Raw genomic sequence first — 9,639 nt, forward strand, 5'->3', positions numbered from 1 at the left:
TCATGAATCATGATTTTTTTCTTTCTTAATCAAGTTAACTATAGAAATCTTTGAACCGTAAGGGTCTACATATGTAATGTACGGAACAAACTGATGCAACTCCCGGCATTTGTCTCCAGAAATGCAAGCGGGTGCACCACTAAGGAATGTGGCAGCTGATTGGGGCCTTTTTGTGCAGAATACCAGTTGTATTAGAAAGCCGCAGGTCATCTCAGAGGGGGGGGGGGGGGGGGCGGAGGGGGGGAACCCCGGCACCCCTCCACCCTCCCTCTCCCCCTTTCCCCTAGCTCCGCCTCTGCAAGCCCAATTTTGATATCCAACACGAAATTTCCCTTTAAGTCTACACGCCTTTGCTACCTATTTCTAATAATAATAAGGTTAGGGTAAAGGTTATGGTTATGTTTAGATTGGGCCAAATGCAGCAGGGGGCACACTTTTTGACGTTAATTAATTGTCTGTATTCCGAGACACGACTGATGTTAAAGTTGGGGGAACAAGTGCTTCTTGAAATTCGCGTGCATCTAAGTACTTCCATGCATTTATGGAATATGCATTTATTACGCTGGCTTGCTTTACGTCCTATTTTGGAATTGGAAATTTCGTGTTCATATGATCTCTCCTCCTTTTAGCCTCATATGATCGGTTATTTCTACCCGAGTGATGTTTTCAACAATCATTTTACCCCCTGAAACGTCCTTACTTCTTGTCTAATCGACACGGTTTTTTGTTATTGAACAGCCTGAATGGGCAAAATGTATTAGGCCATCCCCATTTTTTTTTTTTTTTTTCGTTTACCGTTGAATGCGTTTCCTGATATTGGGTCGGTCGGTCGGAAAATGCCAAATGGTTGGAAAATGCAAAAAATTGGGTCGGTCGGACGACGCTAAAAGGAGAAAAAAAAGGGGATGGCCTTAGTTGGAACGCGGTTTTGTGAAGCTACAACTGAACTCTGTTTAAGTAATTTTGTGGCATTTTTCTACAAATCTAATAGAAACACTCGGATTGTTTTTACCTCGACCCTGATGTTATAGAGGCTTACAAAATAGGTGCAAATTTCCTATGCAGGCAATAGAATATTTTTCGAACCACTGTAAGAAATAATTCTAGATACCTTAGGTTTTGCAATGTTACCCTTGTTGATTGCCTTAGATTATTACGCCCCACATTCTCAGCCAATCAGAGACAATCCTTGGTTTTCACGAGACATGATGGCCGCCATATTGCTTGCACTAAACGAAGAAACCGCGGTCAATTTTGGTGACAAAACCCGGAAATTAGCTGTTTGTCTTGGCAGTACTGTGTTTATATTTTAAAGTACCTTTTCACTGTTAAAGACGAGTAGTGAGGGAAATGTTCACTTCCGGCTTCCGTCTGTGGCTCCAAAACGTCTCGTGTTTTATCTCCCAAATAGCAAACCAACTGTGATTGGCTCGCACATGTCTTCCCGCGCTTTTAGCCGGCCGCATGTATTTGCTTTGCGTTTGGATTGGCCGATCTGATTGTCTGCGTTTGTTGTGATTGGCCAACATAATTGTTTTGACTAAAAAGAGAAGTGATCCCCGCACTTACCTGGACAATTTAAGCAATTGCCGCTCTTTTTGATACACCAAAAAAATTCAGGTGGCTCCAACGGGATTCGAACCCATGACCTGTGCGATGCTGGTGCAATGCTCCACCAACTGAGCTATGAAGCCACTCAGTTGGGAGCAGGTCAATTTGTTGGACCTCGAGGCCTCATAGCTCAGTTGGTAGAGCACTGCACCGGCATCGCACAGGTCGTGGGTTCGAATCCCTTTGTAGCCACCTGAATTTTTAGGTCTCTATAAGAGATGATAGGCAACTTTGACGAAAGCGTCATTTGAGTACAACTACCAGTTTTTCTTTTCTTATTTAAATTTTGTATTCCCAGCTGGGTAAATATAACAATAGCTCTAATTAGCATGAGGTAAGCAGAACCTAAAGAATTCTGGTGCTCGCAGTCAAATGGCGTCACCATGCAAATGTCCTATTGCTTGAATAGTCCATTTTACAGTTGTGTGCTTAGTTACCTGGCCTATGAATGAAAGTGAGGCTGGAGTTGACCTTGTTTTGATAGAAACCTCACTGCTTTTCTTATGTTAATTCTTACTAATTAGCATGACAACAACATCATTAACGTTAGAAAAGGATGGAGGTCAATACCAGCCTCACTTTCATGTAAAGGCCAGGGCTCGGTTGTTCAAAAGCCGATTAACGCTAATCCCAGATTAAAAATTAACCAGGGAGTTTATTTCTCAACTCTAAAATGCTGTTCAACGCTTATATTTGGCAAAACTTTACATTAGAAGAAGTCAATCAAAAATAAACAAAAAAAAAATTCAAAAATTTGGAGACATAAAAAGTTTACGCTGATCCTGGATTGAGTTAATGGGCTTTCTAACAACTGGGCCCAGGTACCTAAGCACACAGCTGTAAAGAGGTCTATTGTCCAGATATGTGCTAGAATGACTTCTCTCTTTCCTCTATAACTCGCACTTCTAATATACATTCATTTCATTCGTAATTGTTTTGGTTTTATGTTGCGGTACTTTCTGGAAACGGAAACCGAAAGTTTCAAAGGTGCAGAGTGCAGAGTACATGTAGAATTTGAAGATTTAGTGCACAGTTATTGTTCAGATGGGATTGTAACTTTGTGACCGTATATAGTGCAAAGCATAATGGAGCAAAGCTTAATGTTATTTTTTTTAACTGAATCTTTTTATAATCCCAGACAGTATTTGTATAAGAAAATATCTCATGAAAGCGAAGTGCACATTTCTTAAATTTTTATCCTTTCTTTTGTGGTGCACACGTTCATCCGATCACAAGAACGAGAGGTAGTGGTTCATAGGTTTGTGAAGCGGATCTAGAAAAAAAAAGGTTTTGCTCTGTATGAAATCTTGTGCTCCTGAATCTATTCACGATTTTTTTGCTACTCACTGGAGAAGAACCGAGCGTGAAGTCCTGAAGCGAGCTATAAGTTGTAAACGTGCCAATTCTTGCACTCGAGTGATAAGACGGCCATGTTTGTGCCAAAACAATAGAAAAAGGTAGCTCCAGTTTTGCATAATGATAGAGTCAATTTTCCACCAACATGACCGCCGTGACGTAGATTAAGACAACCTCGTCCCAGGGCGCTTTTCCCAAAGCCAGGGAAAAGCGTCCTGGGGACGAGGTTGAGATTAAGAATGCTCGATTTGAACTTCCATGATTTTCATGCATACGCACCTTGGATGATATGAAATTAAATATATATGTATGGGTTGATTTTTAGGTGGTAATAACGGAAATTGTAAAGAAAATGATAGCAGAAGATTTTGCTGACGTTGTTATGATTATTTTACGATTTCTTATTTCTCTTTTTCGCCCAAAACAAAGTTCGTAGACTTTCTGTTGTAAACCGCGTTGAACTTTAAGAAGGATCTCTTTTGCAGTATGACTGAAAGAATGACCAACGCACTGATTGTCATTTTTGCGCTTTTGAAATAAAGTATGCCCTTTGTACAGGAAGAATTCTTTCTTTTTCCTCTCATTCGAGTTGGTTGTTATTTACATTAGGTGCCACAGGCAGACTACACGTGAGATGTTTTATTTCGTTTTAATCGCAGGAGCCACGTGGTTGTGCTTGTAACCAAAAGTTAGTCCCTGTTGAGAGGAATTGCTACCAGGATTGACCGAATGCACAAATTGCCGCCAATAATTTATTATTTTGTTTTTGTGTTAGTTGTTGGCCTTACAGGCCTCGTTAGCAGGTGTAAAATCGAAAGAAACCTGGCTGTAAGACGAGGTTAGTCAGGCTAATTTGCGCAAAGATAAAGGAACAATTTACCGGCGGCCATTTTTGCATTCGGTCTATGGCTTACCTTAGCTCTTAATAACGAATATCAAAGTACAGTCCATACATGTTGTCAGGAGCTCATCAAGGGAAGCCTCTATCTCCCATAGGAGAGCAGATTTATTTATAGAGTACCTCCCTTGGGAGATTCGGCACGCCCACTGTTATAAAAACCAATTTTAAAAAAGCTACCTCAGCGTCCTTGGGAGATTCACCACGCCCACTGTTGTAAAAGCCAATTTAAAAAGAAGATACCTCAGCGTCAAGAGAACGTCTCCCTTGGAAGATTCAGCACGCCCACTGTTGTAAAAGCCAATCTAACTAGAGGATACCTCCGCGTCAAGAGAACGCCTCCCTTGGGAGATTCAGCACGCCCACTGTTGTAAAAGCCAATTTAAAAAGAAGATACCTCAGCGTCAAGAGAACGCCTCCCTGTTGTAAAAGCCAATCTCCCTTGGGAGATTCAGCACGCCCACTGTTGTAAAAGCCAATCTCCCTTGGGAGTTTCAGCACGCCCACTGTTGTAAAAGCCAATCTCCCTTGGGAGTTTCAGCACGCCCACTGTTGTAAAAGCATACATGTATATATATATATATATATATATCGTTGTCGACGAATCGCACACAGTAGAAAGGTTAACGGTAAGTTAAAATATCTTTTCGATCTCGTAAATATGTACCCAAGCGAATTAATTGTATTACCGCCAATGTTTACACAAGGCGCGCTATGATTGGTTGGGAGTTGACATCAAACCCGTTCTCGTCCAACATGATTGGAAATGAGACGTTTCGAAAATGTTGTGGGCTTGATTGCAGGCGGTTCGTCGCTCGTTCTCCCTGACCCCTCCCCCCTCGCTTGCTTTTCGCGTAGCCATTACTTTACAATTAAACGGTCACTCAAAACTCAACCCAGGTGGAAAGAATTTACTAAAATTCACCGAAACGCCTGCTGCGCAGGCTATTCTAGCGCTGGAGGACTAATAGGGGACACTAAACTGAAATTAACAAAATACTCAAATCAAGTCACATTCAAGTTTTTAAAATCGATTTCAAAGTAGGCTCAGGTTGCTACAATAGCTCTTAGAACAGACGAAGATCTCTTGAGGGATCTTAATAGGCCACTTCCAATAATAGGATAATACTCTTTGTTTGTATCCCCAAAATTTTGCATAAGCATTGTTTTTGTTTTGTCTTGGGAACATTGTAAGTCCCAAGAGAAACCGGAAACAATGCTTATGCATAATTTGGGGGGGGGGAACCCGGGGAATTTGAAAACCAAAACAAGCGGTTTTGAAATTCATTTACTTTGGATAACGAACGATTTTAATTGTAAACATTTAGTGGAGTGTGCCTTCATCAAGTGTCCGCCACTGCCGCCCACCAATCTCGGCAAAGAACTCGTACATACTGAACTATCATTCTGACTGCTTTCTTATCCACAGAGTGTACAAGAAATTTTCCAGACTCTCATAAAAGAAATTGAAAATCACGATCAAGACGGAAACGTTGGGAAAAAGGACGACTGTACGATATTATGACGGCTAGGCCTCATATGTTATAATACAAAAAAGTCTATTTTGTGATATAATCATGAATCATGATTTTTTTCTTTCTTAATCAAGTTAACTATAGAAATCTTTGAACCGTAAGGGTCTACATATGTAATGTACGGAACAAACTGATGCAACTCCCGGCATTTGTCTCCAGAAATGCAAGCGGGTGCACCACTAAGGAATGTGGCAGCTGATTGGGGCCTTTTTGTGCAGAATACCAGTTGTATTAGAAAGCCGCAGGTCATCTCAGAGGGGGGGGGGGGGGAGGGGGGGAACCCCGGCACCCCTCCACCCTCCCTCTCCCCCTTTCCCCTAGCTCCGCCTCTGCAAGCCCAATTTTGATATCCAACACGAAATTTCCCTTTAAGTCTACACGCCTTTGCTACCTATTTCTAATAATAATAAGGTTAGGGTAAAGGTTATGGTTATGTTTAGGTTGGGCCAAATGCAGCAGGGGGCACACTTTTTGACGTTAATTAATTGTCTGTATTCCGAGACACGACTGATGTTAAAGTTGGGGGAACAAGTGCTTCTTGAAATTCGCGTGCATCTAAGTACTTCCATGCATTTATGGAATATGCATTTATTACGCTGGCTTGCTTTACGTCCTATTTTGGAATTGGAAATTTCGTGTTCATATGATCTCTCCTCCTTTTAGCCTCATATGATCGGTTATTTCTACCCGAGTGATGTTTTCAACAATCATTTTACCCCCTGAAACGTCCTTACTTCTTGTCTAATCGACACGGTTTTTTGTTATTGAACAGCCTGAATGGGCAAAATGTATTAGGCCATCCCCATTTTTTTTTTTTTTTTTCGTTTACCGTTGAATGCGTTTCCTGATATTGGGTCGGTCGGTCGGAAAATGCCAAATGGTTGGAAAATGCAAAAAATTTGGGTCGGTCGGACGACGCTAAAAGGAGAAAAAAAAGGGGATGGCCTTAGTTGGAACGCGGTTTTGTGAAGCTACAACTGAACTCTGTTTAAGTAATTTTGTGGCATTTTTCTACAAATCTAATAGAAACACTCGGATTGTTTTTACCTCGACCCTGATGTTATAGAGGCTTACAAAATAGGTGCAAATTTCCTATGCAGGCAATAGAATATTTTTCGAACCACTGTAAGAAATAATTCTAGATACCTTAGGTTTTGCAATGTTACCCTTGTTGATTGCCTTAGATTATTACGCCCCACATTCTCAGCCAATCAGAGACAATCCTTGGTTTTCACGAGACATGATGGCCGCCATATTGCTTGCACTAAACGAAGAAACCGCGGTCAATTTTGGTGACAAAACCCGGAAATTAGCTGTTTGTCTTGGCAGTACTGTGTTTATATTTTAAAGTACCTTTTCACTGTTAAAGACGAGTAGTGAGGGAAATGTTCACTTCCGGCTTCCGTCTGTGGCTCCAAAACGTCTCGTGTTTTATCTCCCAAATAGCAAACCAACTGTGATTGGCTCGCACATGTCTTCCCGCGCTTTTAGCCGGCCGCATGTATTTGCTTTGCGTTTGGATTGGCCGATCTGATTGTCTGCGTTTGTTGTGATTGGCCAACATAATTGTTTTGACTAAAAAGAGAAGTGATCCCCGCACTTACCTGGACAATTTAAGCAATTGCCGCTCTTTTTGATACACCAAAAAAATTCAGGTGGCTCCAACGGGATTCGAACCCATGACCTGTGCGATGCTGGTGCAATGCTCCACCAACTGAGCTATGAAGCCACTCAGTTGGGAGCAGGTCAATTTGTTGGACCTCGAGGCCTCATAGCTCAGTTGGTAGAGCACTGCACCGGCATCGCACAGGTCGTGGGTTCGAATCCCTTTGTAGCCACCTGAATTTTTAGGTCTCTATAAGAGATGATAGGCAACTTTGACGAAAGCGTCATTTGAGTACAACTACCAGTTTTTCTTTTCTTATTTAAATTTTGTATTCCCAGCTGGGTAAATATAACAATAGCTCTAATTAGCATGAGGTAAGCAGAACCTAAAGAATTCTGGTGCTCGCAGTCAAATGGCGTCACCATGCAAATGTCCTATTGCTTGAATAGTCCATTTTACAGTTGTGTGCTTAGTTACCTGGCCTATGAATGAAAGTGAGGCTGGAGTTGACCTTGTTTTGATAGAAACCTCACTGCTTTTCTTATGTTAATTCTTACTAATTAGCATGACAACAACATCATTAACGTTAGAAAAGGATGGAGGTCAATACCAGCCTCACTTTCATGTAAAGGCCAGGGCTCGGTTGTTCAAAAGCCGATTAACGCTAATCCCAGATTAAAAATTAACCAGGGAGTTTATTTCTCAACTCTAAAATGCTGTTCAACGCTTATATTTGGCAAAACTTTACATTAGAAGAAGTCAATCAAAAATAAACAAAAAAAAAATTCAAAAATTTGGAGACATAAAAAGTTTACGCTGATCCTGGATTGAGTTAATGGGCTTTCTAACAACTGGGCCCAGGTACCTAAGCACACAGCTGTAAAGAGGTCTATTGTCCAGATATGTGCTAGAATGACTTCTCTCTTTCCTCTATAACTCGCACTTCTAATATACATTCATTTCATTCGTAATTGTTTTGGTTTTATGTTGCGGTACTTTCTGGAAACGGAAACCGAAAGTTTCAAAGGTGCAGAGTGCAGAGTACATGTAGAATTTGAAGATTTAGTGCACAGTTATTGTTCAGATGGGATTGTAACTTTGTGACCGTATATAGTGCAAAGCATAATGGAGCAAAGCTTAATGTTATTTTTTTTAACTGAATCTTTTTATAATCCCAGACAGTATTTGTATAAGAAAATATCTCATGAAAGCGAAGTGCACATTTCTTAAATTTTTATCCTTTCTTTTGTGGTGCACACGTTCATCCGATCACAAGAACGAGAGGTAGTGGTTCATAGGTTTGTGAAGCGGATCTAGAAAAAAAAAGGTTTTGCTCTGTATGAAATCTTGTGCTCCTGAATCTATTCACGATTTTTTTGCTACTCACTGGAGAAGAACCGAGCGTGAAGTCCTGAAGCGAGCTATAAGTTGTAAACGTGCCAATTCTTGCACTCGAGTGATAAGACGGCCATGTTTGTGCCAAAACAATAGAAAAAGGTAGCTCCAGTTTTGCATAATGATAGAGTCAATTTTCCACCAACATGACCGCCGTGACGTAGATTAAGACAACCTCGTCCCCAGGGCGCTTTTCCCAAAGCCAGGGAAAAGCGTCCTGGGGACGAGGTTGAGATTAAGAATGCTCGATTTGAACTTCCATGATTTTCATGCATACGCACCTTGGATGATATGAAATTAAATATATATGTATGGGTTGATTTTTAGGTGGTAATAACGGAAATTGTAAAGAAAATGATAGCAGAAGATTTTGCTGACGTTGTTATGATTATTTTACGATTTCTTATTTCTCTTTTTCGCCCAAAACAAAGTTCGTAGACTTTCTGTTGTAAACCGCGTTGAACTTTAAGAAGGATCTCTTTTGCAGTATGACTGAAAGAATGACCAACGCACTGATTGTCATTTTTGCGCTTTTGAAATAAAGTATGCCCTTTGTACAGGAAGAATTCTTTCTTTTTCCTCTCATTCGAGTTGGTTGTTATTTACATTAGGTGCCACAGGCAGACTACACGTGAGATGTTTTATTTCGTTTTAATCGCAGGAGCCACGTGGTTGTGCTTGTAACCAAAAGTTAGTCCCTGTTGAGAGGAATTGCTACCAGGATTGACCGAATGCACAAATTGCCGCCAATAATTTATTATTTTGTTTTTGTGTTAGTTGTTGGCCTTACAGGCCTCGTTAGCAGGTGTAAAATCGAAAGAAACCTGGCTGTAAGACGAGGTTAGTCAGGCTAATTTGCGCAAAGATAAAGGAACAATTTACCGGCGGCCATTTTTGCATTCGGTCTATGGCTTACCTTAGCTCTTAATAACGAATATCAAAGTACAGTCCATACATGTTGTCAGGAGCTCATCAAGGGAAGCCTCTATCTCCCATAGGAGAGCAGATTTATTTATAGAGTACCTCCCTTGGGAGATTCGGCACGCCCACTGTTATAAAAACCAATTTTAAAAAAGCTACCTCAGCGTCCTTGGGAGATTCACCACGCCCACTGTTGTAAAAGCCAATTTAAAAAGAAGATACCTCAGCGTCAAGAGAACGTCTCCCTTGGAAGATTCAGCACGCCCACTGTTGTAAAAGCCAATTAAAAAAGAAGATACCTCAGCGTCAAGAGAACG

The sequence above is a fragment of the Montipora foliosa genome, chromosome 8 (genome assembly GCF_036669935.1).
Source record: "Montipora foliosa isolate CH-2021 chromosome 8, ASM3666993v2, whole genome shotgun sequence".
Classification (NCBI taxonomy): domain Eukaryota; kingdom Metazoa; phylum Cnidaria; class Anthozoa; order Scleractinia; family Acroporidae; genus Montipora; species Montipora foliosa.